We start from the raw sequence: 24,376 nt of genomic DNA, 5'->3' as shown, positions 1-24,376 counted from the left end.
CAATATCCTCACCTTTAAAATGGGGATACCACTATCCTTCTTTTAAGTTTCCCATGAAGATTAAATGAAATACTAGGTATAAATTGTCTAGAGAAGTATTTGGCACAAACCAAGTGCTCAATAAATACACGAGGCCAACACTTAATGGAACCAAGCTCCATATCCAAAAAGCAGAATCTTTATGACACAAGTAAATCTTATCTGAATAATCTACTTGAGGTAAAAACTGGCAATGTTGTTGGGGATTACTTCCCACAATCCTGGCTAACGTTTCAGTATAGGAGACAAAAACAAATTTTAAAACTTCCCCAATAGTGTCGGAGCCGCTGCAGCCAAGTCCAGATCCAGTCTCATGCACTGCTGATGCCCGCCCTCCCGACGTGCACTCCCAATTCCTTTTGGTTCTAAGTCCAAAATAGCAATTCTCAAAGATCAGCTTGATTCAGAATCTTCTTAAGGAAGAACATGTCCCCCAAAATAAGATTACAGTTGTTGGGGTTGGTGTTGTTGGCATGGCTTGTGCCATCAGTAACTTTTTTTTTTTCTTAAGATTTTATTTATTTATCAGAGAGAGAGAGGGAGAGAGCAGGCACAGGCAGACAGAATGGCAGGCAGAGGGAGAAGCAGGCTCCCTACTGAGCAAGGAGCCCGATGTGGGACTTGATCCCAGGACGCTGGGATTATGACCTGAGCCGAAGGCAGCTGCTTAACCAACTGAGCCACCCAGGCGTCCCGTGCCGTCACTATCTTAATGAAGGACTTGGCAGATGAACTTGCTCTTGTTGATGGCATGGAAGACAAATTCAATGGAGAGATGATGAATCTCCAGCATGGAAGCCTTTTCCTTAGAACACCAAAAATTGTCTCTGGCAAAGACTATAACGTGACTGCAAACTCCAAGCTGGTTATTATCACAGCTGGGGCATGTCAGCAAGAACCATGTTATTGGAAGTGGTTGCAATGTGGATTCAGCCCGGTTCTGTTACCTAATGGGAGAAAGGCTGGGAGTTCACCCATTAAGCTGTCATGGGTGGATCCTCAGGGAGCATGGAGACTCCAGTGTGCCTGTATGGAGTGGAGTAAACATTGCTGGTGTCTCTCTGAAGAATCTGCACCCTGACTTAGGCACTGATGCAGATAAGGAACAGTGGAAAGAGGTTCACAAACAGGTGGTTAACAGTGCCTATGAGGTGATCAAACTGAAAGGCTACACTTCCTGGGCCATTGGACTGTCTGTGGCAGATTTGGCAGAAAGTATAATGAAGAATCTTAGGCAGGTGCATCCAATTTCCGCCATGATTAAGGGTCTCTATGGCAAAAAAGATGATGTCTTCCTTAGTGTTCCTTGCATCTTGGGACAGAATGGAATTTCAGATGTTGTGAAGGTGACTCTGACTCCTGAGGAAGAGGCCCGTTTGAAGATCCCCCACTCTGGAGGATCCAAAAGGAGCTGCAGTTTTAAAGTTTTCTAATGAACCATTTCACTGTCTAGACTACGACAGGGTTTTAGTTGGAGGTTGTGTACATTGTCCTTATTATCTGATCTGTTACTTAAATAATATCAAAATGGCCTAAGGAAAAAACATCAGTTTCCTAAAGTTCTAAATAGGAATGGTTCAGCAAACCCTGCAGCTATACCCTAATAGTTGGATGATACCTGCCTTTGTAGCCCTAAATGGGTTCATCTCAGAGGCACCACTGCCAATACTGCATATGCAGCAGGTGCTCTTCAAACCAGATGCGTATTTCCTGTGTGTTCTATGACTTCTGGTTCCTTCACTCAACACCCAACATGCCTAGTCCATCTTTTCCAGTCAGTCACATCCTGGGCTCCAATGTATAAATTCATTATTGCATGTATCGTGCATAACTGTTTCAAAGGATCTTACTTCGTGTACCACGTATGTGAGAATACAGTGTACATTGCCATATAATGAAAAAAGACCATGCAACCAACTAAGTGTCATACCAACTAAAATAACAAATAAAATTTGCAGTGACCTTTCTTTGGGAAAAAACAAAAAACAAACAAAAAAACATTCCCCAATAACGTAAACATGACATTTAATGCCTCTAAACATCAAGAGAAAGGAAAAGCCTCAGTATCCTAAAAGACAAGAAAAACCAGGTGGTGGGGTTATGACATTGGGGAGGGTATGTGCTATGGTGAGTGCTGTGAAGTGTATAAACCTGGCAATTTACAGACCTGTACCCCTGGGACTAATAATACATTATATGTTTATTAAAAATATATAATTAAAAAAAAAAAAAGACAAGAAAAACCACCTAGCACTCTGCAGATTATTCCATTCTCATCTGTTGGCCGGGAAACAGCAACCTGTTCTCCTTTCAATTCAGAAATCTTGTAAAATCAGTATATTACTATTTCTTTCTACTAACCCCATGGCCTGACAAGATAGGATCCATCTAAGGAAATATAATCACCAGAATCTAAGATAAGGAAGAAAGGAAGGGAGGATGGATGGATTATAACTACTCAGAATTATAGTTTTTACCATTATAGGCCAACCCTGAAAAATAAATACAGTACACTTAAATGTTAAGTTCATATCTGCTAGGTTTTAGTCAATGCAATAGTAATATATAGACCAAAAACGTCACTTATTTGCAAAGAACAAGACTTATAACCTGGTTCCTATCCTATATAAACATGTTTTTCTGCTACAGATTCTGAGGCATAGATCTTATTGTGAACAGCATTCCCAAACTGACTCTTCATGGTGGCTGAGAATCCTAACCTAACCTATACACTACGCCATTGTTAATGCCAGTTTCCTGTTCCTCCACTCCTGTCATCTACTATACTCAGGACCTTACCCCTGTCTTCTATTTTCACTATGACACTCTAGCCTCAGTATGGCCCTCAAATCTAGAAACACTTTAAAGGTTCTGCCTCAGCTCTTAGTCCCAAGTGCTCTATGTACTCACATTCTGCCCAAAAGCCAACAAAATGCTAAGCTTTCTGTATTTGAAATCTTAAGTTTTCTTTCAAAAAAACTGAAATTTTGTTAGCATGAGTCTATAATTTTGTTCTACATGGGACACAAAAGCAGCAGAAAAGATAATCTACTTAAGGGAAAGAGATTAATTAAAGAGAATACATGGTGAAAGAAGTAAATGTGAAATTAGCATAACATACATGAAGTCTAAAAAAATGAAAGGTGCTATGTGTCTTACCTCCCCCATCCACCTCATATAATACAAAACGTAATGATTATCCTTAATTTCAAAACTGACAGATTGCTCCTGTTGATTCTGAAGCTCTTCACAAGGACAGCCATACCCACCCTCTGTTTCTTATCCACACTTACTCATCCCTCTTCCATGAAGTCTTCCTTGATTAACTAGAAGAGAGCTTAGCATTGTTCCACCTACACACAGTCTCAAGATTCTTCCATGTCTGCCACCTGAAATAACATGCTTTCCTAACTGCCCATATAGAAAAATAAACCACTTAATCTATTTACTTAATTGAACACATTTCCCAAGTGATCTTATTCAGCTAGCCAGCCATTTAGTTTTGGTCAGGTCATAATGGTTCTCTGTGTTGCTTGTCTACTTAAGATTCCTTGAATCTCAAACTTAATGTTTGAGGCAAAATATAATCTATGGAAATTATGCAGCAAGTTAAATAATAAGATTTCTCCCTCACTACTTTTACATTTTTTTCAAAAGGAAAAAAAACAAAAACAAAAAACCACCTTTTAAAAAGACTTCCCAGGGAGCCTGGGTGGCCCAGTCATTAAGCCTCTGCCTGCCTGGGCTCAGATCCCAGGGTCACCGCATCAGGCTCCCTAGTAGGCAGTGAGTCTGCTTTTCCCTCTCCCACTCCCCCTGCTTGTGTTCTCTCTTTCGCTGTGTCTCCGTCAAATAAATAAAATATTTTTTTTTAAAGATTTTATTTATTTATTTGACAGACAGAGATCACAAGTAGGCAGAGAGGCAGGCAGAGAGAGAGGAGGAAGCAGGCTCCCCGCTGAGCAGAGAGCCCAATGGCCCAATGTGGGGCTCGATCCCAGGACCCCGGGATCATGACCTGAGCCGAAGGCAGAGGCTTTAACCCACTGAGCCACCCAGGCGCCCCTAAATAAAATATTTTTAAAAAATTAAAATTAAAATTAAAAAAGACTTCCCTACCAATATGTGTGAAACTTTGCCATGTAAGGTATTACACTTCCCCCAAATTCACACCTGAAAAAATATAAACACAAAGTTTACAACACAAAGAATTCTCTGGAAGAGGACCTCAAGATGCATTCAATATATTTGCCTCTGCTCCTACCCCAATTATCCACAGGTTCGCGATTTATCTCCTGACCACAATATGTATGTAACGCTTGACTACATAAAGAGAATACATGTCCTAGATTTTCTAGGACAATCTCTATCTCATTTACCCTTTTCCCTTCCGTACGCATGTCATAAGTATAATGAAATGTGATTGAACTGTTACAAATTTTTAAGACTTTGTGAATACAAAGGTCTAATGAAAGGAATTAAATGACACGGATTAGTTGTACAAAACACGTGGTCACTACATTTATAAGTAAAGGCAGTGAACAAAATACATCTGAAACATCTTTAATACTGCCCACTAAAAACTTGTATTTAGTCAATGCTGGCAACCACAGTATTAGAACTTGGCCTTCTTTCTCTTAGATGGATTTCTAAAATACAAGTTGCTACCAGGCTAACTCCTCCCCTTCTTAGCAGGTTACCAAAATTCCAAACAGTTTGGTCTTGATTTCCTTATTCAAGGCTTATTAAAATACAGTTGACCCTTGAGATCCTTGAATAGTGAAGGGACAGAAGACACCTAGAGCAGTCAAAACTTTGCGTATAACTTTTGACTCCCCTGACACTTAACAACTAATAGTCTGTTTACTGGAAGTCTTACCAATAACATGAATAGTGGATTGACAGATATTTCATATGTTTTATGTATTTATATATTGCATTCTTACAATAACGTAAGCTGTAAGGAAAAATGTTAAGAAAATCATAAAGAAGAGAAAATACATTTACAGTACTGTAACATATTTATTGAAAAAAAATCCTCATAAGTGGACCTCCTATACAGTTCAAATCCATGTTGTTCAATGGTCAACTATAAAGTAAATTTACTTCTCTCCTACAAATCAGCACAGGCCTTCCACCTCATTTAAGACTTCTATTCTCATACTTGAGCACAGAGAAGGTCCTCCTTAACTGAAAGATTTAGTAGTTAAGTGCGGCTCTTCAATATCAAAAGCATTACCTTTGTTGTTGCTATTGTAATACAGTCTCTTCTGTTTTGTCTGGGTTTTGTTGTGTTTTACTTTGTTTTCCGATGACTATGTTTTGACTGGCTTTCAAATATCTTTGGACTAAAATGCAAAACTTAACAGCAATACCCCTGGCCTCTTACTAGGTAATCCTTATACTCCCTGGAGTTTAGAGGCTTGCCAAATTAATCTGGTGACCCTTGCTTTCTCTCCCAGATAGTATTTACTGACAACCCCTTATCCTGGATGAAGAAGGAAATAGTGTTTCATGTATATTTAAGTTCAAGAACATAATGTGGTGTCTCAGACTCACTGGGCAGAGTTCAGTCCAAGGGATGATGTGAAAATCTGAAAACAAGTACAATCTTCAAGCAATAAATCTAGACCTCACGATTCCTGAAGTTGTTTCCAGTTTTATTTATTTTTTTTACTATTATCAACAATCCTGCTTTGAGCATCTCTGTACATCTATCTTGACACACTTCTGCAAGCATATTTAAAGGAAATAATGTTGGGGTAGAGTGCTAGAGCAGGGCTCTAGAAGTTTTTCTTAAGAGGACAAGTAATCATTTTTGACTTCGTGATCTATAAAGTCTCTCCTTCAACTACCCAACTTTGCCTTGTAGTGCAAAAGTAGTCATAGATAGACAATATAAATATAGATGTGCAGGACTGTATTACAATAAAACTTTATTTAAAAAAAAAAGGCAGTGAGCCAGATTTGGTCCCAAGAGTGAGGGTAGTAGTTTATGTCCTTACTACAGGTTAATATACCCAGTACCAGGCTGAAAGTTATATGCATTTGACATTTTTATTACTATTCAAATGGGTCATTTTTAAAATAGAGATATGGGGCCCCCAAATGGACACTCCAGAAACAGCACTCCTTATCTCAGTGTCAAGAACTGTGAAGGGTCTGAGATTAGGCCTTGCTCCTAAGATAACAAGGTAAACCCTTCAGTTTTGTAGATGAAGGCAGAACACATGAGACTCCTGAGTCAGAGATCAACTACTCTATTAGTCATATCATAGCAAGCAGCATGAGCATCAGTGCCTTTGCATCAGTCCCCCTTACCCCACATCCCAAGGCAGCAAATAAATGAGTCCAAATGGATGTGTGCACAGTGAGTTTATGGGAGAGAAAACCTTTGTTTAGGTAGCCCAATCTTTTGTAGTGCACAGTAAGCATGGCTGACCTTTGTCTAGAGAGACATTATCTCCATTATACTGAACAGTAAAATATATCTGACCTTTGCCCTAGAAAAGGACACTAAGTCTATTTCCCAAGACTGTTTACTACATAAGCATCCTTGAAAGGATAGTCCAAAACAAAGCCAATCAGTGCCTCTACTTGCAAAACATGCGGAAATATAAGTGGCGTGTGGAAAATTAACTCCAGTACCATGTATCCTTTGTTTCTACATTGTCAGGACTCCTAGCAAATTTTTCCAAAGCATTCCACTCTATTGCCCAAGCTGATTAATCTGACAAAGGGAGGACCAAATCTATTTAATTTGTCTTACCCATCATGTAATGAAAGCTACCACTATAAACAGGATTCCAAAGCAACAAGATAAGGCCAACATAGAGTATTAAATCCACCATGTCCTCCAGGGTCCTGGGGCAAAACAGTTGAACAAATCCCATAAATCCAAGTGGCTTCCTCCTTATGTGTCTGAACTGACCTTTTCACTTAGATGGAAGCACTAATCCAGGTATAGGAAACATGTATTAACAATTAGACTCTGCATGGCCCCCAAGGAAATCTAAGGCAATACTATCATCCATAACAACACCGGCCGGTAACTTGAGGCTGACTTAAATACTTTCTAGAGACATGGTGGTATTATTGATCACTTCAGCTACAGTCGGGGACAAATTTCATAATACCTATCCTAACAGGATGATTCCATCGCAAGGATAACTGCCTGCAGAGTTCATGTAAATAATGAATTAGTCATCCTTCCAAGAAATTCCCCCATGTGTTCAAGATTAGCCTCATTTTGGAGAAATCTCTATAATAATTTTAAAACTACATAATGTTTCATTAAATAAAATACATAAAGGTTTCTTACAATTCACCTTATAGTACAAGTCACTGTGTTTTCGGTAAGGAGGGGAGTTGATGCCTGGCTTTCATACAAGAAGCACAATGCCAGAAGTGTTGCTTACAATTGTTGGAGATCCACAAATAGGACCTAAGTCACAAGCTAATGGTGGATCAAATGTGGCCTTTTAACGGGCTGGTCTGCTTTAGGACTCCCAGTTTAGTTTGAACTGTGAAAAGACTGCCTAAGAAGTCAGGCCAAACTATCCTGTTTGTTCAAACATCAGCCAGCTGGCATTTGGCCACTTCTATGAAATGACTGAACAATGGCTACTGGAATGGGTGCAGGGAAGGCATGTGGTTTTGACAGGTGTTTTGTGTGGGAGGTAGAGAAGTTAGGCTCATCCCCTGCTGTTTTCCGTAGACTTCTCAATAAAGTTAAGAGGAATGATAAACCATGATCAGAGCTATCTGGAGGTGGACAGCATGCCCAGCACTCAGTTAAATGTAAGGCACCTGGAGCAGCTTACGGGAGCTGCACCAGAAGTTTTCATTCCTGAGGAAGGTTCTGGGGGTGATTTTGAAAAACAAAGTTCATGAATGGTTTCTCCTCAGCCCCTACTTCCCACAGCTTAAGATATTACCTACCTAGAATCCAGGGACAACTGGTATGTCCCATTCCAGTAGCCATAAATTCAATCTTTATCTAATAATTTCCTCCCCAGACCCAGACTCTTCATCTGGAAAAATCAAATGCAAAAGAAACAAGGGCTTTCTAAAAATAAAAATTCTAGAGAACCATTATATACCCGTTTATTTTGACTCCCATAAGCCATCGTAAGGAGACCTGATCAGTATATTTGACCAAATGGTCATTATTCTTATAACCTAAGATTCTAGAATGCAACAAAAGAACCAACGTGGCTGAATGAGAATTAGGTTTGAATCCCCTACAACTGTTTCTTAAGGTAGGCTGTCACCTAAAGGGTGTACCAACTAGACTGCCCTATGGCTACTTTTAGGTTATTTAAAAAAAAAAAAAAGACCTATGATACCCAGTGATTTTCAAGATGGGTAACATCTGTATAACTCCCTATCCCTTTTATCCTGATCATTATTCAGAAAGCAGCCAAAAGGAGAAGATGCCTTTCTGGATCTACCTCCATTCAATGACCAAACCACTTACGAAAGTGTGTGAACTAGGAGGAAGTGAGGGAAGGTTAGAAACTTTCTGAGTCAACTTTCAGACAATTTCAACACAAAACAATACTGGATGACCATAGATGACTGGCCATGTGAAAGGTCCACTGAATACCTTAACTCTCAGCCAACTGTTGAGTGGCTTTGAGAAATAAAGGTATATCACTGTTAAGATGCACATGGTCTGGGGCGCCTGGGTGGTTCAGTGGGTTGGGGCCTCTCTCTGCCTTTGGCTCAGGGTCCTGGGATCTAGCCCCACATCGGGATCTCTGCTCAGAGGGGAGCCTGCTTCTCCTTCTCTCTCTGCCTGTCTCTGCCTACTTGTGATCTCTGTTTGTCAAATAGATAAATAAAATCTTTAAAAAAAAAAAAAAAAGAAAAGAAAAGATGCACACGGTCTGAGAGCTGAACACATGCCATAGATTAGTTTCAAGAGCCACAATGGTACAATCAGAATTGGCTGATCAGACTGGTACAACAACACTGTAATCTGAAAAAGTGTCAAGAGCAGTGAGGCATTACCAATAGCTCCAAGAAAAGGTCAAAGGCTTAATGCCAAAAAGAACAGACCTCTATCACTGCAAGAAAACAGGGTCAATTTCTAGAATGAGTCACTGCCTGGTATACAGCAGTGGTCTCTGCATTAGAGACATAAAAGTACTCTCACTTTGTGCCCAACACTAGCATCTCACACCTAACCAGTTTTCAAGAGATGGTATCAACTTGCTAAGCCATTTAGATTCCACTGAATGCATTCAAAAGAATAATATAACCACTTTATTTCTAAATGTAAATACCATGCTCTGGTTTCTCTTCAGATTGTATAAATCTTTCGCCTTTTACTAAATGTAAATACCAAACACCCAGGTTAAATCCTTTGTAATTACTAAACTTATAATTAAAAAGTTTAGATGTCAACTTGAAAATGTACCAAGAATTTCTTCAGATTTAAAAAAAAAGTCTAAAGAATTTCTCTATATTATGGTATTTTCTCTATACTATGGTTGAAACCCTATAATTTCATTACTTCACACATGGTTCTTGATAAAACTCAGGACTATAGAAATGCTTCAGCTTGCTGAAAATGCCTAGTTGTTAAGCCCATTTTCTTGCTGCAAAGTTCTATTCTCTCCCAAAGTCTATGACAGTGTCTGGTACATAGTAGGCACTTAAACTCACTGAATAAATTAAAATCAAAAGCCAATTTTTTTTTTTAATTTTCTCTTTCTAATACATTCCATCCCTACCTGACACAAGGCAGATTAAATGCCTCAAGACAACCAGGAGAAGATGTTGTGTAGGGAAATACAAAAGAGAAAAACATATTATCTTTCTTTTTACTCATCATTTTATTCAGTTTAACAAAGAAACAAATCTGTAGCATCTTATATAGAATGATCTCAAAGAACTTCTTCACATTTATTCTTAAAAAATGGAATCCTTGTGCACTTTTTTTTTTAAGATTTTATTTATTGATTTGAGAGAAAGATAGTGAGAGAGAACATGAGCAAGGAGAAGGTCAGAGAGAGAAGCAGACTCCCCGTGGAGCTGGGAGCCCGATGCAGGACTCGATCCCGGGACTCCAGGATCATGACCTGAGCCGAGGGCAGTCGTCCAACCAACTGAGCCACCCAGGCATCCCTCCTTGTGCACTTCTGATAGGAATGTAAATTGGTTCAACCACTATGGGAAACAATACAGAGGTTCCTCAAAAAATTAGAAATACCATAACATTCTATTCCTTTACTAAGGAGTAAAGAAAACAAAAGCACTAATTTGAAAAGATATATGCACTCCTATGTTTACTGTAACATTATTTACAATAGCCAAGATGTGGAAAAGATGCAAGTGTTCATCAAAAAATGAATGGATAAAGATTTGGTAATATCTACAATGGAATATTACTCAGCCATAAAAAAGATGAGATCTTACCCCCTGCAACAACATGGATGGATGTAGAGGGATTATGCTAAGTGAAGTAAGTCAAAAGACAAATACAATATGATTTCACTTATATATGGAATCTAAAAGCAACAACAACAAAAAAACAGAAATGGACCCATAAATACAGAAAACAAACTGGTAATTGACAGAGGGGGAGTTAGTGGGGGTGGGTAAAATAGGGGAAGGGGAGGGGGAAATACAGGCTTCCAGTTATGGAATGAATGTCACTTGGAAAGGATGAAAGGTAAAACAAAGGAAACACAGTCAATGGTATTTAATAGTATTGTATGGTGGCAACACTTATGGTGAACAGAGCATAACATATAGCATTGTTGAATCACCACGTTGTATACATGGAACTAATGCAATACCATGTCAACTACTTCAATAAAATTTTTTAATAAATAATCTTTAATCCTAAATTCTAAAAGGTTCTCAGTAATTCTTCAAGTCAGTTAAAAGTAAGCCAAGCCCCTTGCCCTTGCTCAGAGGAGAGAAAAGTGACATAACTTACCACAGAGGCACAAAGACAACCATAAAGAAAAATAAGCAAAAAAAGAAACCACACCAGACTCAACAAAATTTTCCTGTAGAGAATACTGTTTGCCACCAAACCCCTCTTAATAAAGAGCTCACTGCCTTAGCTGCTGTGTCTGAGCTATAGAGAGCAGTTTTGCCCAAGTTTGCCCCACCCCCCTCCACTTCCTAGGCAGCCCCTATCCAATGACATCCATGCAAAGCTATGAAGGCCTGCAATTGTAGCCCAGCTCAGGACAACTCTAAAGGGACAATCCATCTACTGAATTCATAGTAGAGTAGGTCAAGAATGTCACTGGGCCTGAATCACAATTCAACTTTATCATATACCCAATATCAACTTTATCATATACCTAATTCTGTTTCCTTCCTTTCCTTTTCAGATATTGATCCCAAGAACATTCAACGAACACCCTGTAAGCTAAGCTCTATCTCACGCTTCCCATGGAAGCAATAATTCCCAAGAGCAATACTTTTATTTGCAGAGCACACAAGCCTTTAATAGTTTCCACTCATATATTCTAATAGTTGGAGAAACAACACCGTAAAAGAAAATACCATCACTTTTTCTGTGATAGTCCTAACTGAACCAAAATATTTTCCTTAAAAAAAAAAAAAAAATCGATACACTGAAAGTTACGAACATGTTAAAGACCTCAGTTTTTACACCTATTAGCACTGTTTTCCAGGCTGGGACAATATTTCTTTCCTTCTAAACCCAAGTAACAGTCATTGAACATATTAATTTAGTGTATTAAACATTAAGTTATTAACATGGTCTTATGTTTTATGTGATTTTCATATTTCAATTTCTAATCATAACAGAAATTCCCCACTTAAATATTCTGTTTCCTCCACACAAATTAAAATTCAAAAAGTCTGCCTATTAAGATCCCTTAAGAGGAAGAAAATACTTTACTGAAATGTAACAGCAAAGAGCAAACATTCAGAAATGATTAGTCATATTAGTAAAAGTATCATTTCATACAAATCTCATTATAAGAAGCAAAGTTAGAATATGAATTAATTACATGGAGAAATGTAGGAAAACACTTCCTAGGTCTACTTTCATAGCCGGCTCTCAAAATGTAATTTCTTCTCTTAGAAATCCTTGAAATCATAAAAGTCTTTAAAATTTGATAGAAAGTCTTTAGACTCTATAAATATCTGAACTGAAAATTAGTTTTTGCCAACACAAGCAATAGAGAATGTGGATGACAGGAGAAAGGGAGAGCATTCTTTGGTAAAAGACAGTTGGTTTGTTTTTCAGAGTCCATAGTCTCTCATGATTCGAAGTGGCGGAGGGGTGGGAGGTTGGGGTACCAGGTGGTGGGTATTATAGAGGGCACGGATTGCATGGAGCACTGGGTGTGGTGAAAAAATAATGAATACTGACTGTTATGCTGAAAATAAATAAATTTAATTTAAAAAAAAAAAGACAGTTGGTTTGTTTAGTATTTAATCACTCCAAAAACTTAAAATGACTACTATGGTTAACAAAACTTTTATTAACCATTTTATACAATGTCTATATGCTGGTATCAAGGTAAGTCCAACAAAAAGCCAGCACAAACTCAAAGATCATCTTCCTTTACCTGAAGAAGAATCCCAGGAATTTTTCTGACACCCAAAACTTAAAAAACACCAGCTCATGGCTCTTCCTTCCCAGTTCATAGACCTACAACATTTTGACTAAATAAAAATGCAGCCACATGAACTACCAGAAATTCTGTCTTAAGGAATCAAGAACATCTGATGACTCATCCAGAAGAATGCCTAATAACCATCTTCCAAAATCAAGGTGGTCTCCAAACTTTTTCCAGAACAGCACTATCCACACACCCTAATATCCAAGTGGATCTCCCCTGCCCAGGGGCTGTTTTTATATAATCAACAAATCAGGCAATAACTGTTTTCCTTACTTTTGCTTCAAAAATAGAGAGAAAAAAAAAAACTTTCCCTATAAATAAGATCAGCTTTGACAAACTATGAGTTAAAAACTCTCTAAATGAAAGTTAACTGATTCTCCTGTGTTGCTCCTTCTTGTTCTTTTGTCATGTCAGGGCTATGATGGACTTGCTTTAAAATTTTATTCTTATAAAGAATTTGCTGAAGAATTTTCCCTTTTTTACTAAAAGTTAAGTTATACATCTTGCATTTAAGCTCAGAGTTTACCAACTACGCTGTCTCACATAACCCCACCAGCAAATGAAATGCATGTTACCATTGTTCTCTATTTGGGTCCATGTTTTACACTTCTTATCTTTCCTGGCCTTCACCTATTGTCAAGGAGTTTTGGGGTGTGCATGGGGGAGACAGGGAGAAAGCAGGCAAGAGGAACAATTAAGCAAAACAGATACTGCATGCAAAGGTAAATAAAATCAGATACACAAAGAAATCAGTACTTGTCATAACCTTACAGTCCAATAAAGGTGATACTAATATGTCTAATAAAGTATCAAAGGTTTGCTAAAAGATCTAATAGTAAGATTATGTTAAGAAGCCTTTAAAGGGCATTTTACCAGTAAAATAAAAACCTTAAGAGTGATATTTAGCTTCTTTAAAATACTCAAAGGACTATTATGTAGAAGAGGAAATAAATTCACTTCATTTTGCCACAAGAGCAGAAATGAGATCCATGGGAAGTTGTAAGGAGGCTGTCAAAGCCAGTATTTCCCCAAGTTTATTCCATAGACCACTGACTGACCCACCAAGTAACCTCTCAAAAAGAATTCCATTTTCACATAAATTTAGGAAACATATGCAATGTGTTTATACAATATATACAATACTTGAGTACCTCTGGGAGATGAAAATGTACATGAGTACTAAAAAGTCCTATACTAAGAAAGTCTATTTAACTTTTTAAAATCAAGTATTCTCCAAATTTTTACCATGAGTGTTGTTGTATTTACACCTATTTTTATTTAAGTAACCCCTAAAAATATTGAGAAGTATCAATAAAGTACGCTTTTCTAAGGATAATACACTGATCATAAGTCCTTAGAAACTAGATGAATTTCCTAAAGAATAATAAACAGATATTCACATTATCTGGCTGGAATCTATCTTATAGGCACAAAGTTTTAAGCACAAAATGTTTTTAATGAAGAGAAGAAAAACAGTTCCATAAAAGAGACATACGGTATAGCTAATACTTTTAAGAATTAGAATGAATTTCTAAATTTCCTGAAAAGTTAGAGAATTGAGTATAAACTCACAATTTAAAAAAAAAGAATAAATGAGCCACACAAAATATGAATTAATGTTATGTTCCATGTTGAGGTTTTAGTTGAATTTTTAATCATCAATATTCTGAGGAGAGGATGGAAAACACTATGTAATTTTTCACATGAAGTCAGAATATTAGTTTATCATAACCTGGGAGTGAGAATCAGTCTCAATAGAAATTTTATCACTGACAACAAAAGCTATATTCATCATTAAAGGTCAACAGCCCATATCCTCCTCAAAATACTGGGAGACTGATGCCTTACCACATGAGGAGCCAGAGTCAACAAGCTTTCAAGAAAGGGAAAAGTTCCATTTAATTTTAAGTTTGCCTGTGAGACCAAGTAAAGAGAAAGCTAAAAACACAGAAGAGAAAAATAACATTATTTAGCTCCCATTCTCAGTCTACACAGGTACCCAAGGATCATTAGATTCCATTGAACCTCATTATTCACAGGTTCTGTATATGCAAATTTGTCTACTTACTAAAATTTATTCATATACTGGTTGGGCTTTCAGTTATTTGTGGACATGTGCAGAGTCACGAAGAATTGGGAATACCTGGCATACGTGTTCCCAGCTGAGGTCAAACAAGGCCTTCTTGTTTTAGTCCTCGGACTATAAAAAAGCATCCTTCCTGCAAACGATTTAGTGCCATTTTTAATGGGTTTTTTTGTCCTTTTTGTTGGTGGTTTCACTGTTCAAAATGGCTCCCAAGCCATTTTAAGTGCTTTCTAGTGTTCCTAAAGCACAAGAAGGTTGGGACATGTCTTATGGAGAAAATATGCTTAGTTTCAGGTATGAGTTATAGTACTGTTGATCATGAGTTCAATGTTAATGAATCAATGAGATACATTAAGTCCTTAAACAGAAACACAAATAAAACATAAAACAAGTGTATATATAATGACTAATTAACAAAAGTTCTGTGACCAGAGGCTTACAGGAACCTAATTCTGTATTTCTACCAGAAGCACTGGTTCATTATTCATTAACTTAGCATCTGATAACTTTATAGAACATAACTATCTTGAAAGAAAACTATTGTTACCCATTACCCTACACCACGCCATCTTTAGGTTACCTCAACCAATGGAAAGTGTGAATCTGAAAGTTTCCAGAAATGAATGTTTGTTAAATTTCTAATATAAAAGCCCTTAGGAAATAATCGTGATCCTCCTCTAGAAGAATAAATTTTTCTAAGTATACTATTAACTAAGTAGTGATACAGTCTGGAAGAAGTATGGTAGTATTAACTGGTGAACTCTCAGCTCACTTGGAAATCCAATTCACAGACTTCAGAATTGATCCTGTTTTCTTAGACGCAGAGTTCATATTATCTGCTGGTTTCCCAGGTATGAACATGATAAAGGATTAATCTGAATCACTCATTACCCACAAACTGTTAAGTGTTATGCGTGACTAGTGCATCGTAACAGGATCCATGGACTAGGCTTGTTTTATTTTATCTGTTTAAACTTGAAGTTTTTACAGAGACATACTGAGTGGAAATTGAGTTTCCCTTTAGATTGACAGCTTGTCAATCCAAAGAAAAGCTTTTAGGACATTCTCTCAAATCAGTTTCCTTTTCAGATTGGGGTATATCTGTGTAGGACTCTAGAAATGACATGCTTCACTGGTAACTGTCTTTTGCTAGTTGAATACTCTGTGCTGTGTCAAAAAATACATGAAGGCGGGGCGCCTGGGTGGCTCAGTGGGTTAAGCCTCTGCCTTCAGCTCAGGTCATGATCACAGGGTCCTGGGATTGAGCCCTGAGTCGGGCTCTCTGCTCAGCAGGGAGCCTGCTTCCCTTCCTCTCTCTCTCTGCCTGCCTCTCTGCCTACTTGTGATCTCTCTCTCCACCCCCATCAAATAAATAAATAAAATCTTTAAAAAAAAAATACAAGAAGAAATCAATTAATTGTAGGCAATCAACACTGGTGCCTATCAACACAGAAAGAAATCTCAGGTTAATGAATACAAAATACATGTGTCAGGTGGATTGCATTTGTTTTAATAGACTTGACATGTTAAGTTATCCTAACATTAACTGTAACTAAATATGACCTTACATATACTCACCTAGGGAGGAAAATGAGAATGCAATTTCTTTGAAGGCATATTTGGTTATTCCTCTTTGTGCTCAGTTTTATGAAGAGTGAAAAGTAAAAGAAGTGTGTGTTTTTCAAGGAGCATGTTGAACACCCCCCTTCCAAACACTCAAATCCACCCCACCACATACACACCCCACTGCCGCTACCATGTCTCTGCCTATAAATAAAGCAAGAGCTTCCAGTTTTTCTCTTTTGGAGCAACAGTTCATGTCACCTTGTACTCCAGGACTGGCCTCTTTTTGTAGACAAAGAAAACCCTACAGAAGAACTAGACATAACGTTCCTCAATCTCAACATACCCATACCCCAAAACCAAACCTCACTGGTCCCTCTTTTTCTAGAAACAGTTTGATATTCTCCTCAATCCAGTTATGCTAGAGTTGTTCTACCTGTTATACCTGGACACATTTTTTTACTCCTATGAACTTCTAAGGACAGTGGCAATCCTTCCCTTCTACCTTTTCCCTTGAACTCTTAAAAGAAAAACAACCCACAGAACAAACTATGGTTAAAATAAAAACCAGTTATTCAATATTATGCACCTCTTGTTGTTATACATAAGAGCATCAATTATAAAGTTTCATTGACATAAAATGTTTTAGGAAAAAAATGGAAGATAGTGGAACACATTTAATAAACTTCAGGAAAAATCACACAAATGCAGAATATAAGACATTCTACCATACAGCTGTTCTGATTTCTTTAGAAAGTCAATTGTAGGGGCGCCTGGGTGGCTCAGTGGTTTGTTAAAGCCTCTGCTTTTGGCTCAGGTCATGATTTCAAGGTCCTAGGATCGAACCCCACTTCAGGCTCCCTGCTTAGCAGGGAGCCTGCCTCTTCCTCTCTCTCTCTCTGCCTGCCTCTCTGCCTACTTGTGATCTCTGTGAAATAAATAAATAAAATCTTAAAAAAAAAAAAAAGTCAATTTTAAGGGAAATTTTTAACTTAAACTGAAAATATGTAGCAATCAAATGCAAAGACTATTTTTTTAAACCCAAGAAAGACAATTTGGGTGACAATTCATTAAGTGTAAATAGGAACAGTGTTAGAGGAACTGCAGTTAATTTTCTTTGTCATGAAAAGGGTGGTATGGTTATGTAGGAGAACTTTTTTTTCTGAAAGGCTTACTGTAGTACTGCAGGCTGATTTTCAACGGTGAAACCTATAAAAATCAAAACAATTTTGTGGTATTCCTGGACACTGAAATATAAATAAAAAGATAAGAAGAATTAGGAGAAATGTAAAATTTATGACTAGGAAAGATATTGCTACAGAGTCATATTAAGTGCACACCTGCCATGAAAGACTGAAATCGAGAAAAAGAAGCCAAGCCCTGAAACAAGTATTACATAGATGATACCTCAGTGGAAAGAATAATTAGGCTTAATGCACAAAACCAAAAACCATTAATAGAGAGATAAAAAAAAAAAAAAACAAAACCAGACCCTGAAAAGTGGCACTGGAAAACCATCAGCTTCATCATGTTTTATCTATCTGAAGAATTTTGACTTTTGGCTTCACTGATTTTCTCCATTGAGTTCCTATTTTCAGTTTCATAGATTTTTTATCAAATTTTCTATTTTTATTTCTGCTTACTTTGGGTTCTTTTTCTAGCTTCCTAAGGTAAAGTTTACATTACTGATTTTATATCTTTCTTCTAATATATACATTCAATGCTATAAATATCTAACCACTGTTTTTCCTGCATGCCACAAATTTTACTAAGTTGGGTTTTCCTTTTTAGTTCAAAATATTTTTTAATTACTTTTGAGGTTTCTTCTTCAACTCTGTTTTATTTAGAAGTGTGTTATCATTGCTTGTTATATACATTTTAAAAATTTCAAGAAGCGAAAAAGATCAAAATGAAAATTGGTAAGTTTTATATATACAGAATATGTTTTCTCTCAAATTTTACAAAGTAGGTTGAATGAATATTCCAAATTAAAAACAAAATGAGCAAGTTTAGCAGACAATTATGAAAAGAAACATTTTAAAATGTTTTTAAAAATAATAACTTGTAGTTGGCTTTCACATTATGTAGATAATACAACCATTGAACCAGTGCTTTCTTTTCTTTTCTTTTTTTTTTTTTTTTTAAGATTTTTATTTACTTATTCGACAGACAGAGATCACAAGCAGGCAGAGAAGCAGACAGAGAGGGGTGGGGTGGGGAGCAGGTTGCCCGCTGAGCAGAGAGCCTGATGCAAGGCTCGATCCCAGGACCCTGAGACCATGACCTGAGCAGAAGGCAGAGGCTTAACCCACTGAGCCACCCAGGTGTGCCTCAGTGTTTTATTTAAATCCAGAAACAAATTCCTGACTTTTGGGGCCATTTTGGTCTCTACCACCTTTCCTACCCATTTTCCCTAACTTCTATTTTTAGTTCTTAAAACTGTATTTGGCAAATTGTCATAGAATAAAATTAATTTAAAATTGTCGTGTGCAAGTCTATGAACTGGGTAACGTTATGTTCTTGGAGCCAACATCAAATCATGATAGAGAATGGTTACATTACACAAAAACCTCCTTCATGCCTTTGTAGCCACATGCTCCCACTAAAGCTAACTGCAGCAAGGACTGATATGTTTTTTATCACTATAGTTTTGTCTTTTCAGAATGTTGTATAAATAGAAACACACATTACTGAATCTTTAAAGGGGTTTCCTTAGTTTGTGTACTGCATTTGACATTCATTCAATTTGTTGCATGTATAAGCAATTTTTCATTTTAACTGCTGAATATCATATCATTGTATAGTTTGCCGGCACTTTGTGTAACCCTTTATCTACTGAAGGACAGCTAGGTTGCCTCCAGTCCTTTTCAACTATGAATATAGCTTCTGTAAGTATTTGTATACAGATTTTTGTGTAAATATAAATTATTATTTCTCTAGGGTAAATGTCAAGGCGTGGAGTTCTTGGGTCATAGGCTAAGTGTATGGTTAACTCTATAAGAAACTGTCAAACTCCTTTCCAAACTGGTTATGCCATTTTGCATCCACACCAACAATATGTAAGAAGCTCCACTGATCTCCATCCTCAATAGTACTTGATATACTATCATAAGATTTTTTAATTTTAGCTGTTCAAATAGCTATGTAGGGGTATTTATTTCAACATGGTTTTAACTTGCATTTCCCTAATGGCTAATGAGTTGAACATCTTTCCAGATGTGTATCTGCCAACCTTTTATCCTCTTTAGTGGTATGTCTGCTCAACCTTACACCCACTCTTGAATTGGGCTGTTAGTTTTCTTAGTGTTGAGTTTTGAGAGTTACTTATATGTTTCTGAATACAAGTCTTTTGTGAGATACTTATTTGCAAATATCATTGCCTAATCTCTAACATGTCTTTTTGTTTCTCAACATTGTCTTTTGTAGAGCAAAATTTTTATTTTAATGAACTCCAATTTATCAACTTCTTTTAGGACTCCTGCTTTTTAAGTCATGTCTAAGAACTCTGCCTAACTCCAGATTGGGAAGGTTTTTTCCCATTTTCTTCTAAAAGTTTAATAGTTTACATTTTACATTTAGGTCTATGGTGGGTTTCGACTTAATTTTTATAGAAGATGGAAACTTAAAATGAGTTTTTTTTGTAAATAAATGTCTAATTATTGCAACATCGGATTTTTTATTTGCTCTAAGAAGTATTATCTTTTAGGGGCGCCTGGGTGGCTCAATTGGTTAAGTGACTGCCTTTGGCTCAGGTCATGATCCTGGAGTCCCAGGATTGAGTCCCGCATCAGGCTCCCTGCTCAGCAGGGAGTCTGCTTCCCGCTGAGCTTTCTCCTCTCATGCTCTTTTTCTCATTCTCTCTCTCAAATAAATAAATAAAATCTTAAAAAAAAAAAGTATTATCTTTTAAAAATCGTTTGTTCAGGGGCACCTGGGTGGCTCAGTGGGTTAAAGCCTCTGCCTTGGGCTCAGGTCATGATCCCAGGGTGCTGGGATGGAGCCCCACATCGGGGGGTCTCTGCTTCGCAGAGAGCCTGCTTCCTCCTCTCTCTCTGCCTGCCTCTCTGCCTACTTGTGATCTGTCTGTCAAATAAATAAATAAATAAATAAAATCTTAAAAAGAAAAAAAAACTATGAAAGAAATTAAATTCATAATTGAAAATTTTTCAAGAAAGAAATATTTAGTCCCAGAGGATTTACTGGTAAATTCTACCAAATACTTAAAAAAGAACTAAAATAACATTCTTTCTCTATTATTTCTTCCAAAAAATAGAAGAGAGAATACATTCTGTCTTTCTGAAGCCAGAATTAACCTGATATCCAAACTAGACAATGACAGTAAATAATAACGTAGAAAGAAACTATGGGCCAGTATACCTTATGAACAAAGTTACAGAAATCTTCAATAAAAGATTAGCAAATTAAATTTTATTATCTACAAAAAAGAATAAATAATGCATGACCAAAATCCTTACCAAGAAATCTACAGCCAACAGTATACATTATGCTGAGGGACTCTGTGCTTTCTCCCATGAATAAAATCAAGGCAAGGATATCTACTTTTACTTCTCCTATTCAGTATTTTACTGGAAGTCTTGGTTATTGTTCATATGATAACAAAAGGAAGTACAAGGCATACAGATTACAAAGGAAGAAATAAAACTGTCCCTATTTACAGACATGATTGTCTATGTAGAAAATCCCAAGGAAATCTTTAGAGATTTAGCAAGGTTACTGGATATAAGACTAACACACACACACAGATTTGTATTTCTATATACTAGCAATGTACAATGGTACAATGACATAATGAATACAATTTACATTAGTTCCAAAAGAATGTAGTACTTCTGTGTAAATATAATATACATGTGTATATGATATACATGCTGTGAACTATTAATGATGAAGGAAATCATAGAAGACCTAAGTAAATATAGAGGCATACTGTGTTCATGGATTGGTAGACTCAAAATAGTAAAAATGTCAGTTCTGATTTATTATGATCTGCCTGGGTACGGATTTCTTTGGGTTTATCCTGTTTTGGATTCTTCAAATCTGTATGTCTACATCTTTACCTACATTTGTGATATTTTAAGGCCATTATTTCTTCAAATATTTTTAGCACCACATTCTTTCTTAAAATGTCTTTAAAAGTCTAGCACTTTGGGGACGCCTGGGTGGCTCAGTTGGTTAAGCAGTTGCCCTCAGCTCAGGTCATGATCCCAGCGTCCTGGGATCGAGTCCCGCATCGGGCTTCTTGCTCAGCAGGGAGCCTGCTTCTCCCTCTGTCTGCCATTCTGTCTTCCTGTGCTCGCTCTCTCCCCCTCTCTCTCTCTGATAAATAAATAAAATCTTAAAAAAAAATTTTTTGAAAAAAGAAAAAAAAAGTCTAGCACTTTGTTATTTTCTCATAGTACCCTGAGGCTCTGTTCAATTCTTAAAAATTTCTTTCCTCTCTGCTATTGAGTCTTCCAGTGTTTTTTTTTCACCTGTTGTACCTTTCAGTTCTAACAATTCCACGTCTTTTTTATACCTTCTCTTTCCCACGATTTCCAATTATTTCTAGAGCATTCACAAGTGCTCACTGGAACATCTGTATAATAGGTACTATAATCTCTCCACCATGTTATTCCAATATTGGTGTCATGATGGTATGTATATATACCATTGCTTCCCACCCACGTGAATGAAATTTTCCTGGTTCCTTATATGCTACATAATTTTGGATTATAATCTGATTATTTTAAATATGAAACTTTGGTTCCTGTTTAAATCCTGTGGATAATGTTAGTATTTTTGTTTTAATAGCCCAACAGTTAGGTTCAACATACAGTTGAACTGTATGTTGAAACAGTACAGTACAGTACAGTACAGATGAAACAACTCAACAGTTGTTTTAATAGATCAACAGTTAGGTTCAGGCCACAAGTTCTAAAATGGTTGTTATGGCCATGGTTCCAATATCAGTTCAATTTGCAAAGGCTTTGATGTGCTATTTGAATTTGTCCCACCTTGTATGATCCAATGAGCAGTCTAGGACTTGAGTGGTAGTATGTATGCACAGGTCAGAGGTGAGTCCAGAAATTCATAAACAAATTTATGGTACTGTCTTCCCAAGTTTCTCCCTCTTACATGACCTCAGTACTTTCCAATTCCCTGGGGCATCCCTTTTCATTTTTTCAGCAAGAATGCTGGGGCTTTAGGTAACCTGCTTGGTCACATACTTCTATTATTCTACCTGCTCTGGGGCCAGGCACTAGAAAAACAGAAAGAGGAAACAAAAAGTAATGGGAGTTGTGAAATGAAAAGGAGGATTCCCATCCCTCACTGTTTTCACTGCAGGCTACTGCTGCAGTCTCTGCTGCCATTTCTACAGGGATACTTGGGACCATGACATGAGAGAACAAAGAAAAGAAAAAAAGAGAATTTCCATGTTCACATTGTGCATTAGGAGTTAACTTTCCCACTCCTGGAGCCAGAACTAGTGGGCTTCTTTTGGAGCTCTCTTTATATACTTAAGTGCCAACTTGTAGCCTTCAGACTGTGTTAAGTTTGGCCTCAGCAATAATGAAAGGAACGAAATGGTAAACTGATAGTCATTTTGGTTATTACTTTAAATTCTAGTCTTCCTTCCCAATCCACTAGTTATTATTTATTCTTCAGAATCCTCAAATAGCTGTCCATCCATTTTGTCCAGGTTTTACAGACGCATTCAGTGGAATAAAGTGTATATGCTTATCTATATAGCTAAAAATGAAACTATCCTCTAATTTCTATTCTTAGTTATGCAATTCTCACTGACATACAGACTCCTCAAATATCCTTATCAGAAGATATCAGTAATCTAAAAAAAGAAAATAGTCTTGGGGTGCCTGGGTGGCTCAGTCAGTTAAACATCTGACTCTTGATTTTGGCTCATGTCATGATCTCATGGTTGTGAGATCAAGCCCCGCATCAGGATCCATGCTGGGCATGAAGCCTGCTTAAGATTTTCTCTCTGCCTCTCCCTTCCCCTCCTTCCTCTCTAAAATAATTAAAAAGAAAAAGAAAAAACTAAAATAGTCTTAGGAGTTCTCTTTCCACTTACCAAAAAAGCCCTAGTCGATATAGTAACTAATTCATGGACAGACACCCATTATACTATTAAGAAAACCTGTTCATGTTTTGGCTAAAGAGCTTTAATAGCTACAGACTATCACTGCACGGTCCTCAAAATGTTAATATGTACTATCAGAAAATAAGGATTCTGCTTAAGACAAAATAAATGGAAAGACATCCTATGTTCATAGATTGGAAGAATTAATATTGTTAAAATGTCCACACAACCCAAAGCCATCTACAGATTCAATGTAATCCTCATGAAAATTCCAATGGCATTTTTTACAAAAGTAGAAAAAAAAATCTTAAAACTTTACATGTAATCCTCATGAAAATTCCAATGGCATTTTTTACAAAAGTAGAAAAAAAAATCTTAAAACTTTACATGGAACCGCAGAAGACCAAAATATTTGTAAACAATGTATCTGGTAAGGGGTTAATATCCAAAATATATAAAGAACTCATATAACTCAATAGCACAAAAATAAATAATCCAATTATAAACTGGACAAAGGTTTTCTTTTCCAAAGAAGATATTCAGATGGCAAATGGGTATCTGCAAGATGCTCAAGATCACTATTGGGGAAATGGCAAATCAAAACCACAGTGAGAGGGCGCCTGGGTGGCTCAGTGGGTTGGGCCACTGCCTTCGGCTCGGGTCATGATCTCAGGGTCCTGGGATCGAGTCCCGCATTGGGCTCTCTGCTCAGCAGGGAGCCTGCTTCCCTCTCTCTCTCTCTGTCTGCCTCTCCATCTATTTGTGATTTCTCTCTGTCAAATAAATAAATAAAATCTTTAAAAAAAAAAAAAAAAAAACCACAGTGAGATATCACCTCATGACTGCTGGAATAATTATCATCAAAAAGATGAGATAAATGTTGGGGAGGATGTAGAGAAAAGGAAACCCTCATGCACTGCAATCTTGGTTCAGCCACTATGGAAAACAGTATGGAGGTTCCTCAGA

General features: G+C 37.0%; 1 protein-coding gene and 1 pseudogene across 4 annotated transcripts in view; one reads left to right on the top strand and one right to left on the bottom strand.

The window, feature by feature from the left end:
- TCF12 (transcription factor 12) overlaps positions 1–24,376 on the bottom strand; it is a 385,779-nt gene that overhangs the window by 275,270 nt on the left and 86,133 nt on the right. The window lies entirely within an intron of this gene.
- Positions 747–1,617, top strand: LOC116589809 (annotated as a pseudogene).

Source organism: Mustela erminea, chromosome 5 (genome assembly GCF_009829155.1).
Source record: "Mustela erminea isolate mMusErm1 chromosome 5, mMusErm1.Pri, whole genome shotgun sequence".
In the NCBI taxonomy this organism is placed as follows: domain Eukaryota; kingdom Metazoa; phylum Chordata; class Mammalia; order Carnivora; family Mustelidae; genus Mustela; species Mustela erminea.
The sequence above is the reverse complement of the archived record's forward strand: the minus strand, read 5'-3'. Positions and strand labels throughout refer to the sequence as shown.